At 44.7% G+C, this 22,442-nt stretch overlaps 1 long non-coding RNA gene across 1 annotated transcript; it reads right to left on the bottom strand.

Annotated features, from left to right (window-relative positions):
• Positions 1 to 445: 445 nt before the first annotated feature.
• Positions 446 to 22,181, bottom strand: LOC142740470 (uncharacterized). Its single transcript, XR_012880709.1, has 3 exons — positions 22,080 to 22,181; positions 1,855 to 2,142; positions 446 to 1,439 (listed from the first exon to the last, which is right to left on the bottom strand). It is a non-coding gene; the product is annotated as an uncharacterized LOC142740470 (long non-coding RNA).
• Between the last annotated feature and the right edge of the window lie 261 nt (positions 22,182 to 22,442).

Genomic DNA, 22,442 nt, shown 5'->3' with positions numbered 1-22,442 from the left:
TATGTGTCTGTACGTCTATATATTTACCTGTATGTATGTATTCCAGAATGTGTGTATGTATATTTGCTTGTATGTCTAAATATCTGTCTTTATGTATGTACAGTATATATGTTCCAGCGTGTCCATATATGTGGTTAATTTTTTGTTTGTGTAGGGGGCGGCAATAGAGAGTCCCGCATAGGGCGCCATCCAAGCTAAGGCCGGCCCTGGCTGTCACCAACCCTAGTCAGAAGGAACTCCGCCGCTGCCTGCGCTGCATGACCTCCTCGGCTCCTCCGGTAAGTCACACCAGACAGAGCGGAGAGTGGTAGCGGTAGGCTACCGCTCACCGCTCTGTTTACAGTGTGCCGCTAAGTACAAGGGGGGAGTGTGGCGCTATTTAAAAGGGGGGGTGTGGCACTATTTACAAGGGGGGGGGGGGTGTGGCGCTATTTACAAAGGGGCAGCAGGCTGTGTGTGGCACTATCTACAAGGGGTGGAGTGTGCTGCTATCTACAAGGGGGGAAGCAGGCTGTGTGTGGCACTATCTACAAGGGGGGCTGTGTGGCGCTATCTACAAGGGGTGATGTGTGTGGCACTATCTACAAGAGAGGGGCTGTGTGTGGCACTATCTACAAGGGGGGTTGTGTGTGGCGCTATCTACAGGGGGGGCTGTGTGTGGCCTCTAATTTATTTTCTTTTAATTTATTGTTATGTTAATTACATTATATAACTATAGCGCTTGTAAAATGTAGAAATGCTTTTATGCTTGAGTTACATTAAAAAAATTGTGAAAAAAAATGACATCTCATTGATTGGTAGAGAAAGCAAACATGGCGAGGGGGAATGAGATGTCGGGAAATAAGTCGGGGGGTGCCACTCTGAATCTTTGCCCCGGGTGCCGGAGAACCTAGCTACGCCTCTGCATAAAAACTGGTTCTAAGGCTAATAAGGAAAAGGTCAGGGGTTTCCACAGGTACGTAGGAATCCAAGAATTAAGCCTTTTAGAGGAAGTAGATATAGAAATCACAGAGATTCAGGAAAGGATTTACAAGACAGAAAATTCCAAAACAGAAGTAGAAGTAGACCTCATGCTCTGTCAAACTCCCCAGATGGCAAGGTGCTATTGACTGCGGCATCTGAGAGGTTAAATGGTTGTGATTCTTGGTTTCGCTTATCCCGGCCGTTACAGTAGGAGTCCGATTGTCAATTACAAAAGCTGTGCCTGCATGATCACCAGGATGTACTATTATAAGGAGACAGCAATTAAGATGTAATAGTATTGTCTGAAAAGGTTACACGTTCTAAGCGCAGAGCTGAGGATTGAAACTGTCCATGTCTACTTCACTTTCAGATGGCTGAGCTTCACATAAGTGTGTAACTTTCTGCTTGGTTCGCTTTGTGGCCCTTTGTCAAAGGGTAAAGAAGTTCCACGGACTTTTGCCTCCGTTGTTTTTTCCCTGAAAGATGTAATAGTATGTCTTTTAGATTAAGAGCACTGCTTCCCCTTCATTATCTTCTCATATGGTTCATAGTATAACATAGTATAACAGCTTTCTCCCATTCAAGTGAATAGGAAAAGGCTGTAATACAAGTGTGTCAGCGATTCACAGTGCGAGCAGTGACAGTAATGAAGAGGAAGCCCATTCTAAATAGCTGATTGGCGGGGTGCCAGGAGTCGGACCCCCACTGATCAGGTATTTATGTCCTTTCCTGAGGTTTGGCCATCAGTTTTTTATGACTGGACATCCCCTCATTGTCCAAGACAGACATCTCAAGCTTTTTGCTCTTGGAAGCATGGTCTTAGTGTGTAAGTTACATTTAAAAGTCAATGTAAAAAGAGTTAATCTAAAATAGATAAACATATATATATACCGGTAAATGTTAATCATACAGAGGCCAATTGTATGAATAACTGACGGAAATTCCAAGGAGTTCAAAGATTATCCAAGCTCCAGATAAGCTAAAGAGTCAAGGTTGAAGAATGCAAAATATGTCTCTCTGGTGAGAATTTTTTCAGCAAAAATTAACAAATTTGCTTTGATAGTTGTCGACGTTTTCCACTTCCATTTCCTGTTGGATTCTTAGCTTTTTTTAAACTCAGTTGACTTCCACTTATTTGTCCCGGGAATTTGATCAAGTTAAACATCGATACATATCGGTCTATAAATTAAAAAAAGAATATGTTACTGTGAAATTAAAATACAAGTGTTAAAAACTTCCCCAACCATGAAAACAACTACCAAAAAGCATTAAAGACCAGATTTTCATTGAGGCCTTTGGGAGTTAAAAACCCCATTCTATAGATCCATCTGCTTTTCATTTGTGATAGTTTTTTACTTAGATTTCCTCCCCCAGATCCCATATATGCCTCGTCTATTTCTCCAAATTTCAATAACTTCGTAAATCTCTAGGCAAATTCAAGCAAAATACATGCTTAGAGTATTAATATCACTGCCACGCCGCTGTGTTCAGCTCACCAACATCAGAGCGAGTGTAATACTCAACGTTATTAAAGGGGTAGTCCGATTTAGGCAAATTGATGTTATTTTTTGTATAATAAAAGGTAATATAATTTTCCAGTATACTTTCTGTGCTGAAGGGGTTGCCAGGCACGGGGCAGTTTTTTATAATAATGAAGTATCCACAGGATAAGTCATCAGTGTATGATCGGTGGGGGTCCGACACCTGGACCCCGAACAAATCAGCTCTCCTGCTGCCTCTGGGCACAGGATGTCTGTGCAGGGCCGGCATTAGGGGGGGCCAAACTGGGCAATTGCCCGGTGGCGTCACTAGCACCGAGGGGCCCCCGGTGCTTTTGACTACCACATTCAATTGTGCCTGCGTCCTCAGGATATACAGCACCAGAACAAAGCTCATTACATATATACAGCACCAGAACAAAGCTCATTACATATATACAGCACCAAAACAAAGCTCAATACATAAATACAGCATCAGAACCAAGCTCAATACATATATACATCCCCAGAACCAAGCTCTGTACATATATACAGCTCCAGTACCAAGCTCTTTACATATATACAGCACCAGAACAAAGCTCATTACATATATACAGCACCAGAACAAAGCTCATTACATATATACAGCACCAAAACAAAGCTCAATACATAAATACAGCATCAGAACCAAGCTCAATACATATATACATCCCCAGAACCAAGCTCTGTACATATATACAGCTCCAGTACCAAGCTCTTTACATATATACAGCACCAGAACAAAGCTCATTACATATATACAGCACCAGAACACAGCTCATTACATATATACAGTACCAGAACCAAGCTCAGTACATAAATACAGCTCCAGAACCAAGATCATTACATATATACAGCACCAGAACAAAGCTTAAATACATAAATACAGCTCCAGAACCAAGCTCAGTACATAAATACAGTACGAGAGCCAAGCTCAGTACATATATATATAGTACCAGAACCAAGCTCAGTACATATATACAGCACCAGAACACAGCTGATTACATATATACAACACCAGCACAAATACAGCTCAATTTAGTGCAACCCCTGCGGTATAGGTTTGCACTAAATTGTTTACAGCTCCCAGAATTGCCCAAACAATGGTAAGAATATGCTGGAAGTTGATGTTTCAAAAAAAATTAATAATTTATCAGAATTATACGACCCATCATCTCGCTGCAGATTATACAGTGACTACAGAACTGATTAGAGGCAGAATAAACATTTACATTAAAGAGACTCTGTCACCACATTATAAGTGCCCTATCTCCTACATAAGGAGATGGGCGCTGTAATGTAGGTGACAGAAGTGCTTTTTATTTAGAAAAACGATCTAAAGTAAAAACACGCCCAGTAGGGGGGGGGCAAACTGGGCAATTGCCCGGTGGCGTCACTAGCACCGAGGGGCCCCCGGTGCTTTTGATTGCCACATTCTATTGTGTCTGCGTCCTCAGGATATACAGCACCTGAACAAAGCTCATTACATATATACAGCACCAGAACGAAGCTCATTACATATATACAGCACCAAAACAAAGCTCAGTACATAAATACAGCATCAGAACCAAGCTCAATACACATATACATCCCCAGAACCAAGCTCCGTACATATATACAGCTCCAGTACCAAGCTCTTTACATATATACAGCACCAGAACAAAGCTCATTACATATATACAGCACCAAAACACAGCTCATTACATATATACAGTACCAGAACAAAGCTCAGTACATAAATACAGCTCCAGAACCAAGATCATTACATATATACAGCACCAGAACAAAGCTTAAATACATAGTTACATTGTAATGACGGGGTAAGGAAACAGACAAGTGAGCCCTAATCTACCCGCCACTCAGTCCCTGCCTACTTGAAATGACCTGCCCTAGGCGACGGGGTACAACTGGGCGATGGTCCCTACGCTCAATAAGTGCCCGACAGACAAACAGACAAGGGTACACAGAAGCAAGGGAAAAAGGGACAGTTGCCCATGGCAACACCGCAAGCAACAAGAGAGGTGAACGAGCCGAGTCAAACCAGGAGTGTACGAGGTACCAAACGCAGAGCAGGAGAGTAGTGAACAAGCCGAGTCAAACCAGGAGTGTACGAGGTACCAAACGCAGAGCAGGAGAGTAGTCAGTAAGCCAGGGTCGATATGAAGCAGGGTCAAATAGTTAAAGAAGCTGCAGCAGTGCCAGGAAACAAAACAAGAATCACAAGCAAGGAGGAACAGGAAGGCAGGTATAAATAGACAGAGGGCGGGAGCTAGCTCCATCTGGCCAGGCTGTGATAGGCTCTCCCACTCCTAAGCCTGCCATCCTGAGTGGTGGACGATGGAGTCAGTCTCACAGACATAGAAGCAGGTGCAGGCTGATTACCTATGGGCGTGGATGCAGACGATGTACCTGGCAGATCCTTAACATACATAGTTACATAGTTACATAGTTTGTACGGTTGAAAAAAGACACATGTCCATCAAGTTCAACCAAGGGATGGGAAAGGGGAAGTGGGATGGGAAAGGGGAAGTAAAAAATTTCTACACATAGGAGTTAATATTTTTTTGTTCTAGGAAATTATCTAAGCCTTTTTTAAAACCATCTACTGTCCCTGCTGTGACCAGCTCCTGCGGTAGGCTATTCCATAAATTCACCGTTCTCACAGTAAAGAAGGCTTGTCGCCTCTGAAAGGTTGAACCTTTTTTTCTCCAGATGGAGGGAGTGCCCCCTTGTTTTTTGAGGCGGTTTTACATGGAACAGGATTTCACCATATTTTTTGTATGTGCAATTCATATATTTATATAAGTTAATCATGTCCCCCCTTAGTCGTCTTTTCTCAAGGCTAAATAGGTTTCGTTCTTTTAATCTTTCCTCATAACTTCGATTCTCCATGCCCCTTATTAGCTTCGTTGCTCTTGTTTGTATTTTTTCCAACTCCAGGGCATCCTTTCTATGAACTGGAGCCCAGAACTGGACTGCATATTCTAGATGAGGCCTCACTAATGCTTTGTAAAGTGGTAATATTACATCCCTGTCCAGCGAGTCCATGCCTCTTTTGATACACGACAATATTTTGCTGGCCTTTGAAGCAGCTGATTGACACTGCATGCTGTTATTTAGTTTATGATTTACAAGTACACCCAGATCCTTCTCAACAAGTGACTCCCCCAGTGTAGCTCTCCCTAGGACATATGATGCATGCAGGTTTTTCGTACCCAGGTGCATAACTTTACATTTATCTACATTAAACTTAATTTGCCAAGTGGACGCCCAAACACTTAGTTTGTTTAAATCTGCCAGCAATTCACAAACATCTTCCATAGTCTGAACTATATTGCATAGCTTGTTGTCATCTGCAAAAATAGAAATAGTGCTATTAATCCCATTCTCTATATCATTAATAAATAAGTTGAATAATAGTGGTCAAAGCACTGAACCCTGGGGTACACCACTTATAACTGGGGACCATTCAGAGTAGGAATCATTGACCACAACTCTCTGGATACGGTCCTTGAGCCAATTCTCAATCCAATTACAAACTATACTTTCTAAACCTATAGTCCTTAATTTACCCATTAGATGTCTATGAGGGACAGTGTCAAATGCCTTTGCAAAGTCCAAAAACACTATATCCACAGCGGCCCCTCTGTCTAGGCTTCTGCTTACCTCTTCATAAAAACTAATCAGGTTGGTTTGACAGCTTCTGTCCTTTGTAAAACCATGCTGGCTGTCACTTATAATACTATTTATTGTCACATAATTCTGTATATAGTCCCTCAATAGCCCCTCAAAGATTTTCCCCACAATTGATTTTAAGCTTACTGGTCTATAATTACCCGGCGAAGACCTAGAGCCCTTTTTTGAAAATAGGCACCACATTTGCCCTGCGCCAGTCCCTTGGCACTATACCAGTCATGAGAGACTCTCTAAATATTATGAAGAGGGGGACAGAAATAACTGAACTAAGCTCCATAAGAACTCTAGGGTGTAACCCATCTGGTCCCGGGGCCTTGTGTACATTTATTTTATTTTATTTAGCTTGCACCATATCTACATTCATCCAATTCAGTATATCAACTGATATATTAACAGCACCGGCAGCGGCTACATCAGCTGCTCCTTCTTCTGTTGTATATACAGAGCGGAAGAACCCATTTAGTAACTCTGCCTTCTCTTGATCCCCTGTGACCAACTCCCCATTACCACTATCTAAGGGTCCTACATGTTCAGACCTTGGCTTTTTTGCATTTATATGCTTGAAGAATTTTTTAGGATTTGTTTTACTATCCTTGGCCACCTGCCTTTCATTTTGTATTTTTGCTGATTTTATTATCTTTTTACAGATTTTATTAAGCTCTTTATATTTTACAAAGGCTACAGCTGTACCCTCAGATTTGTATATTTTAAATGCCCTTTTTTTGTCATGTATTGCCCTTTTTACAGAAGGTGTAAGCCATGTGGGGTTTAATTTTAGTCGTTTATACTTGTTACCTGTAGGAATAAATTTTGCACTATAATTACCCAAAGTAGATTTGAAAATCTCCAATTTATCCTTTGTCCCATTATTTAACATTAGTTCTTCCCAGTCTATATCCTGAATTGCAGCCCTCATCCTGGGGAAATTGACCTTCTTAAAATTAAGTGTTTTTGCCCTCCCAGCCTGTGTTTGTTTTTTACAGTATAGGTAAAATATAACTATATTATGATCACTGTTACCAAGGTTTTCACGAACATTGACATTCCCAATAAGCTCTGCATTATTAGAAATGACCAGATCCAACAGAGCTTCACCTCTAGTCGGGTCTTCCACAAACTGGCCCATAAAATTTTCCTGCAACAGGTTGAGGAAATGTCTCCCCTTTGCAGTTGAAGCCGAACCATGACACCAATTAATATCCCGATAATTAAAATCTCCCATTATCACAACAATACCCGCCTGTGCAGCCCGCTCCATCTGTTTATATATTTGACCTTCTATCTCTTCAGTTATATTGGGGGGTCTATAGATTACACCAAAAGTAATTTTTTCAGTGTTTACCTCCCTTTGTAATTCCACCCACAAGGTTTCAACCTCCTCACAATCTTCACCCTCTAATGTCTCATTTACACTCACCTTCATATCGCTTCTCACATACAGACATACACCACCACCTTTCCTATTGGCCCTGTCTTTCCGAAACAGTGTAAAACCCTGTAGATTTACAGCCCAATCATGTGAAGAGTCCAGCCATGTTTCAGCAACACCAACTATATCTATATCTTCTTCCAGTATCAAGGCCTCCAGCTCCCCCATTTTGCTTGCTAGACTTCTGGCATTTGTGAACATATACTTTAACTTGCCTTTAAATGTTTCACTTTCAGTATCAGAAATGTGATTATTTGACATTTGGGCCTTTTTATTTTCACTGCTGTTTTGTAATGAAAGGATCTCCTTATCTTGTTGCCTAGTCCTCTCCCCACCGTCTGTTTCTCCCCCCACCAATATAGTCTGACCCCTCTCTAACCTAACTACCCCTTTATTTTCTACATTGGCCTCCCTCCTCAGCCCTAGTTTAAACACTCCGCCACCCCAGCTAGAATTCTCTCCCCCAGCACAGCGGACCCCCTTCCATTTAGGTGCAAATCATCTGCAGAATACAGTTTGTACCCCAATGAAAAGTCAGCCCAGTGCTCTAGGAACCCAAAGCCTTCTCCTCTACACCAAGACTTAAGCCATGCATTTAACTCCCTGAGCTCCCGCTGTCTTTCCTGTGATGCGCATGGCACAGGCAGTATTCCTGAGAATACAACCTTGGAGGTCCTTCCCTTCAGCTTGTAGCCTAGTTCTTTAAAATTATTCTTAAGGCTCCTCCACCTACCATTTATTCTGTCATTGGTACCGACAAGGACCACAACAGCTGGATCATCACCAGCCCCTGCCTGCAATTTGTCCACCCGTTCCACCACATGCCGAACCCTGGCACCAGGGAGACAGCAAACCATTCGGTTGAGGCGGTCTTGGCGACAAATTATTCTATCCGTCTTCCTGATTATAGAATCCCCTACAACTATCAATTGTCTTGGCTTACCTGCATTACCATCCCGCCGCCTACTAGCTGGGCTGTTCTCCCGGCTGTTAGGGAGATCAGTATCCACTAGGGCTGCCATTTCTGAGACTGACACCCTCGCATCATCACCCAACTTGGCAATTTTGCTTGGAATGTCAGAAACCGGATCGGCCTTCCTTCTCTTTGACCCCTTTCTACTGCCTCTAACTACATTAACCCAGCTACTTACCTGATCCTGCTCACCCATGTCTTCACCCTCCAGTTCTGCCCCACTAACTGCATGCTCCGTGAGCAGCAAGCTCAGCTCAAGATTGTCTATCATCCTCAGTGTTGCATTCTGCTCCTCCAGATCTCTAATGCGAGCTTCCAGGTGACCAACATGCTCACATCTGCCACCGAGATATTCACCCTGGAACTCCGGCTCCAGAACCAAGCTCAGTACGTAAATACAGCCCAAGAACCAAGCTCAGTACATATATATATAGTACCAGAACCAAGCTCAGTACATATATGCAGCGCCAGAACCCAGCTGATATAGGTTTGCACTAAATTGTTTCCAGCTCCCAGCATGGCCCAAACAATGGTAAGGATATGCTGGAAGTTGATGTTTCAAAAAAAATAAAAAATAATTATATCATAATTATACCACCCATCATCTCGCTACAGATTATACAGTGACTACAGTACTGATTAGAGGCAGAATAAACATTTACATTAAAGAGACTCTGTCACCCAGGGGCGGACATACCGCATGTGCAGCCGGTGCAGCTGCACAAGGGCCCCGCGTGGGAAGGGGGCCCGTTCAGTGGCGTAACTACCACAGTAGCAGCCGTAGCAGCTGCTACGGGGCCCGCGGCATGGGGGGGCCCGTGTCGCCCTGACAGGCACATTACATTTTATGTACCAGGCCTGGCGGCACGGGCCCCCTCATGCCTAGTAGCATCACAACACTAGGCATGAGGGGAGGGAGGGGGCGGGGGCCCGGTGATAGCCGCCACACTGCACTACCAATCGGGAGGGAGGGGGCGGGTGCCCGGGCCCGGTGATAGCCGCTACACTGCACTGCCAATCTGGCACAGATGAATAGGACAGGACGGCGATGCTGGTGGTAGGAGGAGCGCTCAGGCAGGGGAGAGGACAGGGGGCGGTGCGACGTAAGACTTCGGGCGGCTGGACAGTACAGTCAGGACTGCCGGAGAACTCATAGGATGAGCGGAGGACAGACACAGGACGAGTGGAGGACGTGCAGACTGCAGAGGACAGGTAGATGAAGTTAAAAAGTTCATGTCAGAAGGGAGAAGTTTTTATGTAGAAAAATCTGCCTCATAATTCCTTCCGGAATTTTGAGGCATATTTTGACCTGCCGGTAGAACACTTCCCGCGTTTTTCATTGCGTTTTTTTGTGGCGTTTTTCGGCCATCGGGCCGTGGGCAGGGAAACGCAGCAAAAAACGCATTTTCTGCCTGCCATTGTTGTCAATGGGAAGTCAGAGACAGAAACGCCCGAAGAAAGGGCATTGCGCTTCTTTTTCCCGCATGCGGTTTTTACTGCTCGCAGGAAAAATTTCATGGATTTCAATGGGAGGCACTTTCTGACGTTTTTCGCGAAAAAAACCTCAGTGTGAACTCCCCCTAACACAGGGGCGTAACTACTGCTATAGCAGCCGTAGCGGCTGCTACGGGGCCGCGGCATGAGGGGGCCCGCGTCACCTGCCGGCACGGGCCCCCACCTTGGCCGGAATCTCCGCTAGCTGCCGCTATGGCTGCTACAGCGCGATGCCACGGAACACTACGGCAGAGCAGGGAGTATCTCCCCGCTCTGCCATTAAACATAAGACATGTATCCCCTATCCACAGGATAGGGGATACGTGTGTGATCGCTGGCATTGATAGGGAGAACGGGGGACCGAAAGTCCCCTGAAGTTCTCCATCACAAACCTCGGACTTCCGGGGTCTGTGTCGGCAGCTCCGTAGAAATGAATGGAGCGCCGGTCACACTTGAGCTGCGCAGACACCGGAAGTCAGAGGTGAGTGATGGAGAACTTCGGGGGACTTTCGGTCCCCCGCTCTCCCTATCAATGCCAGCGATCACACATGTATCCCCTATCCTGTGGATAGGGGATACATGTCTTTTGTCTTTTCACACTGTAGGTCGCATTTTTTTGAGTGATTGGGGGTGTATGGCGTTCCCTACAGGGGGGGGGCTGTATAGCGTTCCCTACAGGGGGGGGCTGTAAGGCGTTCCCTACAGGGGGGGCTGTATAGCGTTCCCTACAGGGGGGGCTGTATAGCGTTCCCTACAGGGGGGGCTGTATAGCGTTCCCTACAGGGGGGGCTGTATGGCGTTATCTACAGGGGGCTGTATGGTGTTATCTACAGGGGGGTCTGTATGGCGTTCCCTAAAGGGGGGTCTGTATGGCGTTCCCTACAGGGGGGGGCTGTATGACTTTCCCTACAGACCCCCCCTGTAGGGAACGCCATACAGAACCCCTGTAGATAACGCCATACAGACCCCACTGTAGATAACGCCATAAAGTCCCCCCTGTAGATAACACCATACAGCCCCCTGTAGATAACGCCATACAGCCCCCCTGTAGATAACGCCATACAGCCCCCTCTGTAGATAGCGCCATACAGTCCCCCCTGTAGATAGCGCCATACAGTCCCCCCTGTAGATAGCGCCATACAGTCCCCCCTGTAGATAGCGCCATACAGTCCCCCCTGTAGATAGCGCCATACAGTGCAGTAAGCTAAGCATGATAAGATCATCTAAATTATTGCATCTCAGTTGCATGAGTGCTTTGTGTTATATTCAATGATTCAATTTAACCTAAGTCTCTAAATGTGGGCAAAGAAAATAAAAAAACTATACTCACCTCCTCCCTCGCCTCCGTTCACCCGCCGCAGCCCCCATCCTCCTGTCTCGGTCTGTGTTACAAGTGTACAAGGCTGCACTGGTGACGCGCTGCCGATGGCACGTGACCGCTGCTGCCAATAACTCCTCATTGGTGTGCTGCTGAGGACAGTAGTTCCACAGCAAATCGCTGTTGAGGGCATTGATTGGCTGCAGCGGTCATGTGCCATCGACCGCGCGTCACCACAGCAGCTTTGTAAACACAGAAAGGGATAGGGGCTGCGGAGGGGGAACGGAGGCGCCGGAGGAGGTGAGTATAGGTTTTTCATTTTCTTTGCCCACATTTAGGGACTTAGTTTAGATAAGAATTTAACCCGGAAAAAAATGTGTTACTTGTGTTCTAAACTGGTAATAAAATGTACAATATAAATCTTCCTTCATAATTTTTATTAGTAAGGTTTATTTTTATATGCATATATATGTTTAGGTAACTTTGTCGGTATTGGGGGGGGGGCGGGGGGGCCCTGGCACATTATCTGCACAGGGGCCTTTTGCAGTCTGTGTCCGCCACTGCTGTCACCACATTATAAGTGCCCTATCTCCTACATAAGGAGATGGGCGCTGTAATGTAGGTGACAGCAGTGCTTTTTATTTAGAAAAACGATCTAAAGTAAAAACACGCCCAGTTGGGCATTATGAAACGAATTAGCATGAAGCTAAAATCGCTCATGACGTGGTAAATATAGATCGTTTTTCTAATTCAAAAACACTGCTGTCACCTACATTACAGCGCCTATCTCCTTATGTAGGAGATAGGGCACTTATAATGTGGTGATCTAGCCTCTTTAAGTGACTCACCGGTGACATCTCAGATTCTAGTTATTTTTCTCCATCCGGTCCAGACCTCTAAGACTTCTCCCGGCCACAGCCCATTTCTAAAGTTTGCCGCTCAGATGTCTTCAGCTTCTCACTTTTCAAACATTTCTACACCTATAAACAAAGATAAAGTTCTCATTATACCACACACTACGCCCCGACATATAATAGCGCCATACAATGCACCTCTAATTATAATAGCACCATACACCGTGTCCCCGACACACATACACACACACTGTGCCCCCTGTAGATAGTGCCTGCCATAGAGACCCCTGTAGATAGTGCCCCCCATAGAGCCCCCTGTAGTTAGTGCCCCCATATAGCCCACCACTGTATAGTGTCCCACATATAGCTCCCCTATAGTGCTCCACAGATAGCCCACCCCTGTATATAGCCCCCCTGTAGATATAGCTCACCCCTGTTATAGTGCTCCACGTATAGCCCAACTCTGCATATAGCCCCCCTGTAGATATAGCCCACCAATGTATATAGTGCTCCACAGATAGCTTACCCCTATATATAGCCCCCCTGTAAATATAGCCCACCCATGTATATAGTGCTCCACAGATAGCTCACCCCTGTATATAGCCCCCCTGTAGATATAGCCCACCCCTCTATATAGTGCTCCACATATAACCCACCCCAGTATTTAGCCCACCTGTAGATAGAGCCCCACCGTAGAAAAAGCCCCCCCTGGTAGATAAGGCCCCCCCCTGTAGATAAAGCCCCCCTGTAGATAAAGCCACCCCCGTAGATAATGCCACACACTTTTTTATTACGATAAAATAACAAACTATTCAAACTCTCCTTAATCCCGTTCCCACGCCGTCTGGCAGCAATGGAGATCTGCTCTCTTCTGCGCAGGTCTCCTGGGGTTGAACGCTTATCTGTCAATCAGCGCCTTTCAACGACGATCCTGCTAGATCAGTATGTGCTGTCTTATACTGACACATTAACGTTACTGAAGTGTCTTGACAGTGAATAGACATTCCTTCCAGCCAGGACAGGATGTCTATTCACAATACCGACACTTTGTCGCGAGATCACGCTGTAAATGACAGGTTACAGTGAGATTACGCTTGCTCTGCTGTAAGTACCACAGAAACGCTACCGAAGTGTCGGGATTGTGAATAGATATCGCGTCCTAGCTGGAAGAAATATCTATTCACTGTCTAAACACTTCAGTAACGTTAATGTGTCAGTATAAGACAGCACATAGTGAATAACGCAGTGTCACTATGCGCTGACTAAATGAATGGAGAGAAGTGTATGACGCTGATTGGTCACTGATTGGTCAGCGTCATACACTCCTCAACGCCCACTTGGTCTAAAGTAAAAACACGCCCGGTTGGGCATTAAGAAAGTAATTAGCATAAAGCTAAAATCACTAATAACGTGGTAAAAATAGATCGTTTTTCTAAATAAAAAACACTGCTGTCACCTACATTATAGCCCCCATCTCCTTATGTAGGAGATAGGGCACTTATAATGTGGTGATAGAGTCTCTTTAATATTGGCCAATAATCTTTTAAGATCTTTGAGACTTTTCCACTAATAGGAGAGAAAATACATAGAAGAGGAATCCTACTAGAGGTATTTTCTTACCTTTCTTAGTCAAGAGATCCCCTCTATCCTGTTCCTTCACTTTCCTAATTGCCCTTTCATGTATTGGTTTTATATAGCCTCTCCCTCTAAACTTCCCACACATGGTATTCAGTCTTTCATCTACGACCGTAATATCTGATACTATCCTTTTTACTCTCAGACATTGACTATATGGCAATGACTCCACGGTACCTCTCGGATGACAGCTCTTGAAGTGAATTAGGTTGTGATGGTCTGTTGGCTTCACAAATAAGTCTGTGGTCAAAATTTTATCTCTCTTAAGGACAACCGTATCCAAAAATTTTAATTTCTCCTTAGAGTATACTAGAGTGAACTGTAGTTCTGAAAAACTACCATTGATTTCGTCTCTAAATTCCAGTGGTTTCTGTTCAGTGTAAAGCCATACAAAGAAGACATCATTTATGTACCTCATCCAGCCGAAAGAAACTGGATGGGTACACACATTTTTCCTCGAAGTATGCCATAAATATGTTGGCGTATGTTGGTGCGACATTGGACCCCATAGCAGTACCTCTGCACTAAATGTAAAAAGTATCTTGGAAAAGAAAATAGTTGCATTGGAGCACAATCTTTAATAATGCCATAATAAATTCCTACTGTTCATTACCTAGGGTCCAATGTCACAATAACTCCGCAACTGCCAACATACCCTTTTCATGCTCAATGCTTGTATATAATGATACTACATCAAATGATGCAAAAAAGCAATCATCAGAGACCTCAATACCTTTTAATTTATTGATAACTGTGTTGTATCCTGAATATAGGACTTTGCATTAGTAGCCCCTTCTCTTAATACTTGATCTAGAAATGTGGCAATAGGTGTAAAGATAGACCCTATCCCTGAGACTATTGGTGTTCCAGGTGGTTTGTGTAATCTTTTATGTATCTTATTTACTGACAAACTATCTCCAAGGGGGTCTGTGTGGCACTATGTACAAAATGGGGTGTGTGGCACTGTCTACAAGGAGGGCTGTGTGGCACTTTCCCAAGCGGCTGTGTGTGGCACTATCTACAGGGGGTAATGTGTGGCGCTATATACAGGGGACGCTGTGGCGCTATCCACAATGGCACTGTGGCATTATCAGGGTGCACGAAGGGGGCATTATTACTGTGTGGGGGCACGGTTACTGAGGGATCATTATTACCATCTTGGGCATTGTGGATTATGAGTTTGTGTAGAGGTTCTGGTATAGGTGGGCAGCATGCTGCAAAAGCAAGAAACCAACATGTCTATGTGTCAAATTCTGCAGAGACGAGTCGTGACTGGAATAAGTCATCACAGTGGTCTGGGCAGGATGGAGAAAAAAAGGGAAAGTGAACAATTCTAAGAGAAAACATCATCTGTGAGTCACTGGATATAAATGTGCAGTAATCACTTATATGGTCTGCAGAGCTCCTGCGTATAACTAATATCTACTACTATATGGTGGTCACTATATGGCGGTAATATATAGTCTGCAGAGCTCCTGTGTATATCTGGCATCTATTCTGGGTATCTGGGTATCTGGGTATTATTCAGTCACTATGTGGTTATGGTGTGGCTGTATTATTCAGTAACAGTATGGGGGGATTATTTAGTCACTATGTGGTTAAGGTGTGGCGGTATTATTCAGTAACAGTATGGGGGTATTATTCAGTCACTATGTGGTTATGGTGTGGCGGCATTATTCAGTAACAGTATAGGGATATTATTCAGTCACTATGTGGTTAAGGTGTGGCAGAATTATTCAGTAACAGTATGGGGGTATTATTTAGTCACTATGGGGTTATGATGTGGAGGTATTATTCAGTAACAGTATGGGGGTATTATTCAGTCACTATGTGGTTATGGTGTGGAGGTATAATTCAGTAACAGTATGGGGGTATTATTCAGTCAAAATAGAAAAAAGTGATTACAAAGGTTCGCTCACCACATTTCCACTGCATTAGTCCATGCGTTAGTTGATTCCACGTCTTAAAGGGAAGGTGTCATGATTTTTAATTTTTTTTATTATATTGCTTTTAATATAATGTAAACAAAAATTTTATTTACTTGTGTTGTCACTTTCTATTTTTTTATGTATTCATACTTTTACTTGTCTATGGGGGTTGCCAATTTTTTTCATCTCTGTATGTGTCGATTAATGACACATACAGAGATGGAATACGGCAGCTACAATGCATAGGAGTCAATGAACGGCTCCCGTCCATTACCTCTGCTATCTGGCTCTGTACTGTGCAGACGCAGGTCAGAGTCACACAGCAGAGAAGGTGTTTGTAGGGAGATAGCAGGTGCCATTATGGAGACCAGCTGCACTGCAGGTAAGGTGTGTGTCTCTGTTTGTCCCTCTCTCTCTCTCTCTCACAGACCCCCGCTCTCGTGAACCCCGATGGGCCCACCCACCCGACTGCCCCCCCCTGATGGCCCCCTCACCCAACGGGGCCCCCTGACGACCCCCCGATGCCCCCCGTCGCTAGATGTATTGTCAGTGTGGACGGTGTGCGGAGCTAAGCTTGTGAGATGTGTTAGTGCTGAGTGCGTGTGTGTGTCTGTGTAGTAGAGCTGAGTGTGTGTGTCTGTGTAGCAGAGCTGAGTGAGTGTGTATGTGTCTGTGTAGCAGAGCTGAGTGTGTGTATGTGTGTGTGTGTGTGTGTCTGTGTAGTAGAGCTGAGTGTGTGTGTCTATGTAGCAGAGCTGAGTGTGTGTGTCTGTGTAGCAGAGCTGAGTGTGTGTGTGTCTGTGTATCAAGGCTGAGTGTGTGTGTGTGTGTGTGTGTCTGTGTAGCAGAGCTGATTGTGTGTGTGTCTGTGTAGCAGAGCTCAGTGTGTGTCTGTGTAGCACATGTGGCGTATGCACGGGCGCCGCTGATCCTTCAAAGCCGCTTATCAGCTGTTTTGAAGAATCAGCGGCAAGCCCCCCCGATACACACACACACAATTCCCCCTAAACATGCAACTATGCCACACACAACCCCACCCACTGTTCTTTTTTACGCAACACGTTTTTTTAAAACGCTTGCGTAAAAAACAAATGGCTCGCTTTCCCATTGACCCAACAGTTTTTTTAAAACGCGTGTGTAAAAAGCGCGTTGTATGTACTAGCAGCGCACTTTACCAATAATGTAAATAAAAACGTAAGCAAGCGTTTTTTAATGTGCTTTTTTGCACGTAAAATGCGTAAAAAAAGTGTCAAATACACGTCATGTGAACCTGTCAACTGAAAAGTCATTCACTTCACTTTCATCATTCTAAGGGTATGTTCAAACGCAAGGTTTTCAGCCATTTTTCGGGCCATAAACGTCGCCAAAAACGCGAGTTTGATTAAAAAATGGCTGAAAATAAGGAGCTGTTTTCCCTTTGTTTAGTAAGCGTGTGAACAGAGCCTTAGCCTTTTGGTGTGTCCTATAGCTTCTGCCAGCTGCAGAATCACACCCAAAATGACAGTCGGACACTGCTTAGCAATTTGAAGACACCTTTTCCTGGCTTGTACGAGGGGGGACGTGAGATTCCCTCCCACATTTACGGCAGCTGTGAGTCAGGTTGCTTTGCCTTATTCACCTTGCTGTAATTCTGGGAAGTGCTCCATCTGGTGGCCAACATAGGAAAACATGTCAAATTATTATTTCATTTTGAATACTTTCCACCATGTGGAAAAAAAATAAAAAAATACAGCAAAAAACGTAAAAATATAATATAAATAGGTAACTTACTTAAAAAAAAAAAAATTTTTAATTTGCGACACATTCCCTTTAAATGGTACAGGTGCTCGAAAATATCCCAAGAAGAATCCTGAATCGACAGCAGGTATACAAGGCAATGGAGAAAGACAAAAATGGTGTATCCAGAACAATTAAAATGAAAATCCTGGGACCACGCTTACGCGTTTCAAACCTCTGGGGTTCTTAATCATAGCTTATTCAGTCACTATGTGGTTATGATGTGGCGGTATTATTCAGTAACAGCATGGGGGTATTATTTAGTCACTATGTGGTTATGATGTGGCGGTATTATTCAGTAACAGTATGGGGGTATTATTCAGTCACTATGTGGTTATGGTGTGGCGGTATTATTCAGTATCAGTATGGGGGTATTATTCCGTCACTGTGGTTATGGTGTGGCGGTATTATTTAGAACTTATATTGTGCTATTATTTTTAAAATTGGTCTTATAATAGTGAGTTGTGTTCAATAACAGTATGCAGGTAATATTTCATCTTGTATAGTGGTGTGATATAATAACTGTATATGTATATAGGTGTTTTTTTTATGTGAGAGGGGGTACATATAATTTGGAGCTTGCAACACTCCTGGACACGCTAGAAATCAACGTTGCAGTTCTCTGCACACCGACTTCTCAATTGACTGCATTATTGATACAATAATTCAGCCTTTGTGGCCCCACTTTTAACTTATCTCAGGGCCACACTTTAAATTAAAACGGCCCTGTGTCCCTTCTCGAAAGCAGATGGCTCTGGTCACAGTGTAGCCACTGTGCTGTAGTACTACAGCTCTAATCATATTTAAGTCAATAAGTACTGCAACAGGGCTGCTATACAGTGTACGGAGCCATCTGCTTCTGACACCGGCCACTTCATAACAGTGCCAGGAGGCAGCCGGAACAGCTGATCATTGCGGGATCTGGGTGTCGGAACCCCACCGATTATATACTGGTGATCTATCCTGTGGATAGGTCATCAGTATGAAAAACTGCCCTGTGACTGGACAACCCCTATAATTCTTTACGGTTTTCAGATCTCTGCATGTTGTTATTTAGTAGGAACATTTATTGTTTACTAGTGGATATGATTCTGTCCATGGTCATGTGATGGACACACAGTTGCACGACTCTATCAGCCTCTAGGAAACCAAGTACCTCAAGTCTATTCCCGCATCTGGAATATATTCTTATTCGAGTGTTTCCAGAGAAACAGACCTCTTTGATATGACTTCCCTTCAATTTTTACAAGAAGGGAGTCAGATCTAACACGCTTAAATTCATATAACAGCAATTAATGCCTTCTCTGAAGAAAAGCTTACTTGTCACTCCTTGGTGTCCAGATTCTTCAAGGGAATCCATAGACTGAGACCTATATTCCATAGACCAGTACCATCATGGGACCTTTCTATTGTCTTAAATCACCTATGTAATCCTCCCTTTGAACCAATTGAGGAAGGCTCTCTGAAGTAGCTTTCATTTAAGACGGTTTCTAGTGACCATAAAATCGGCCAGAAGAACTGTAAACTGTAAAATACAAGCCTTGTCCTCTAAGGTCTCATACATGAGATCAGGGATGTAACTAGAAAAGACTGGGCCCCATAGCAAACTTTTGACTGGGGCCCCCCTCCGCTGGGTATCACACAACCCCCCCCTTGTAGATAGTGCCTCCCTATAGATTCCACCACACAGCCCCCTGTAGATAGCGCCATACACAGCCCCCTGTAGATTACGTCTTACAGCCCCAAATCCCCCCTGTAGATAACGCCATACAGCCCCCTGTAGATAACGCAATACAGCCCCCCCTGTAGATAACGCCATATAGACACCCCCCTGTAGATAACGCCATACAGATACCCCCCTGTAGATAACGCCATACAGATACCCCCCTGTAGATAACACCATACAGACCCCCCTGTAGATAATGGCATACAGAGTCCCCCCTGTAGATAACGCCATACAGACCCCCATGTAGATAACGCCATTCAGACCCCCCTGTAGATAACGCCATACAGACCCCCCTATAGATAACGCTATACAGACCCCCCTGTAGATAACACCATACAGAACCCCCCCTGTAGATAACGGCATACAGACCCCCCCTGTAGATAACGCCATATAGCCCCACCCCAAAAAAAAACGTCCTACAGTTTGTCCTACAAAAGACATTCATCCCCTATCCACCGGATAGGGGATACATGTGTGATCGCTGGCAGCGATAAGGAGAACGGGGGACCGAAATTCCCCCGAAGTTCTCATGACAAACCTCGGACTTCCGGCGTCTGCGCAGTTCAATAAAAATGAAAGGAGCGCTGGTCATGCATGCGCACAGGCGTGACCGGTGCACAATTCATTTCTATGGAGCTGCAGACAGACCCCGGAAGTCCGAGGCTTGTCATGGAGAACTTCGGGGGACTTTCGGTCCCCCGTTCTCCTTATCGCTGGGTGTCCCAGCGATCACACATGTATCCCTTATCCTGTGGATAGGGGATGAATGTCTTTTGTAGGAACAACCCCTTTAGTGGCGTCGCGCTGTAGCAGCCATAGCGGGTGCTAGCGGAGCCTCAGGCCATGGGGGGGCCGTGCCGGCGGGTGTCACGGGCGCCCTCATGCTGCGGACCCCATAGCAGCCGCTACGGCTGCTATAGCGGTATTTACGCCACTGCATGAGATGTCTTCCTGATGCTGTGGTCCTCAGAACCATGCTAGGGTTCCTTCCAAAGGTTTCTTCTGTCTCAAACATAAATCAGGGAATAGTCCTTTTTGAGTCAAGAGCTATCATCGAACCTGAACCTAATTCATGTGAAAAGAGCAATCCTGGCATATCTTCAGCACTCTCGACCTTTCAGGAGTTCTGAGGCTTTATTCGCCAGTCAACTCTTGCCAGGTGGATAAGAGTTCTATAAAGTACTATAAATCTAGGAGGTCAAGATTCCCCCCTTAATATAAGGGTGGATTCAATCAAATCCACTACCGCCTCCTGGGCGGAAAAGTCAAATCTCTCTCTGGATCAAATCTGTAAGGCAGCAACATGGGCATCACCATCCAACTTTGTGAAGCAGTACCGGCTGGATGTCCATTCTGCAGAGGGCCTTTGGCGAATGAATGCTTAAAGCTGCTAATACATCTTCCCTCCCTTGATATACTGCTTTATAAGTGTAACGTCTGTGGTCGCTGACCACGAACTCCTTCCATTTAGTCGACGCCCTTCTCTCAAGAGATGTCTGCACATATGGCCATCCTGCTCCACAGTGACCACCAGGGTGCGCTCACGAGCTCAGTCCGGATTTGAGAAGCCAGAGCGCAAGCATGTTGGTGATTGAGCTAATAGGTCCAGAGTACCCTGGGCTATAAGAAGGTCCCAGCCCCATCCTCCCACGCCTGAGCTTTGTTGTTGTATACCTAGTCTGTCTTGCAAATGGTCCCCTAGGGTTTCCTGCTCCCAGTGTTTCCTGTTTCTGTTCCTGTAACCTGTATCCTGATGTAGTGCCGTGCTTAGCTGTAGCCGTGCTGTGCTGTATACCACGCCTGTCCTGTTTTTCCACGCCTGACGTCTACCTGCTGCCTAGTTCCTGCCAAGCCTGCCTTGATACTGTCTCAGCTGCCACAGGTACCCTATATAAACTAAAGATTTTGACCTGCGCCATGTTGGCCAGCTGCCATACCACCAAGGCAGTAGGGTCCAGTGGGTCCACGAACCCTACGTGACAATAAGTCCTCTGTGTAAGTGTTGCAGTAGGACGAACAGGAATTGGAAAATGTACTTACTGAAATTTTAATTTCCTGGAGTCCAAGGCAGCACAATATCCCGCCCGATAATTTTCTACTGCTTGCAACTAATGCATCTTCACTCTGGTCTCTGACAGCTTTATTGGGCAAGCCTGAGTGCATATACTGCTTATTAACCCTGTCTCTTCTATCCGGCAGTCAATAGACTTTAACCCCTATGTAAGTGCTGCCTTGGACTCAAGGAAATTAAAATTTCAGTAAGTAAATTTTCCAAATACACCTCTATGTGTGTTTATACAGAGGCGTAGCTAGGTTCTCCAGCACCCGGGGCAAATAATCAGTTTGGCGCCCCCCCCCCCCAACCTCTTTCCCGAAATCTCCTTCCACCTCTCCATGTTTGTTTTCTCTAACAATCAATGACATGTCATCTCTTTTCCATATTTCTTTTTATGTAACTCGAGCATAAAAACATTTGTACATTTTACAAGCAATATAGTTCTATACACAACACCAGAACCAAGCTCAGTACATAAATACAACACCAGCACAAATACAGCTCAATTTAGTGCAACCCCTGATGTATAGGTATGTACGGCGTAAAACTACAGCTCCCAGCATGGCCCGAACAATGGTGAGGATATGCTGGGAGATGCGGTTTCACAAAAAATAAATCATATCATAATCATACAGCCCATCATCTCGCTGCAGATCATACAGTGACTACATTACTGATTTGAGGCAGAATAAACATTTACATTTTTTGACTTACCGGTGACGTCTCAGATTCTAGTTCTTTTTCTCCATCCGGTCCAGACCTCTATGATGACTCCCGGTCACAGACCATTTCTGCAGTTTGCCGCTCAGATATCTTCAGCTTCTCACTTTTCCAACATTTCTACATCTATAAATAAAGATAAAGTTCTCATTATACCACACACTACGCCCCTAAATATAATAGCGCCATACACTGCACCTCTGATTATAAGAGCACCATACACCGTGTCCCACACACACACACTGTGCCCCCTGTAGATAGTGCCTGCCATAGAGCCCCCTGTAGATAGTGCCCCCATATAGCCCACCCCTGTATATAGTGTCCCACAAATAGCTCCCCCTATAGTGTTCCACAGAT

Source organism: Rhinoderma darwinii, chromosome 2 (genome assembly GCF_050947455.1).
Source record: "Rhinoderma darwinii isolate aRhiDar2 chromosome 2, aRhiDar2.hap1, whole genome shotgun sequence".
NCBI lineage: Eukaryota > Metazoa > Chordata > Amphibia > Anura > Rhinodermatidae > Rhinoderma > Rhinoderma darwinii.
Note: the sequence above shows the minus strand (reverse complement) of the source record. Positions and strands in the feature narration are given on the sequence as shown.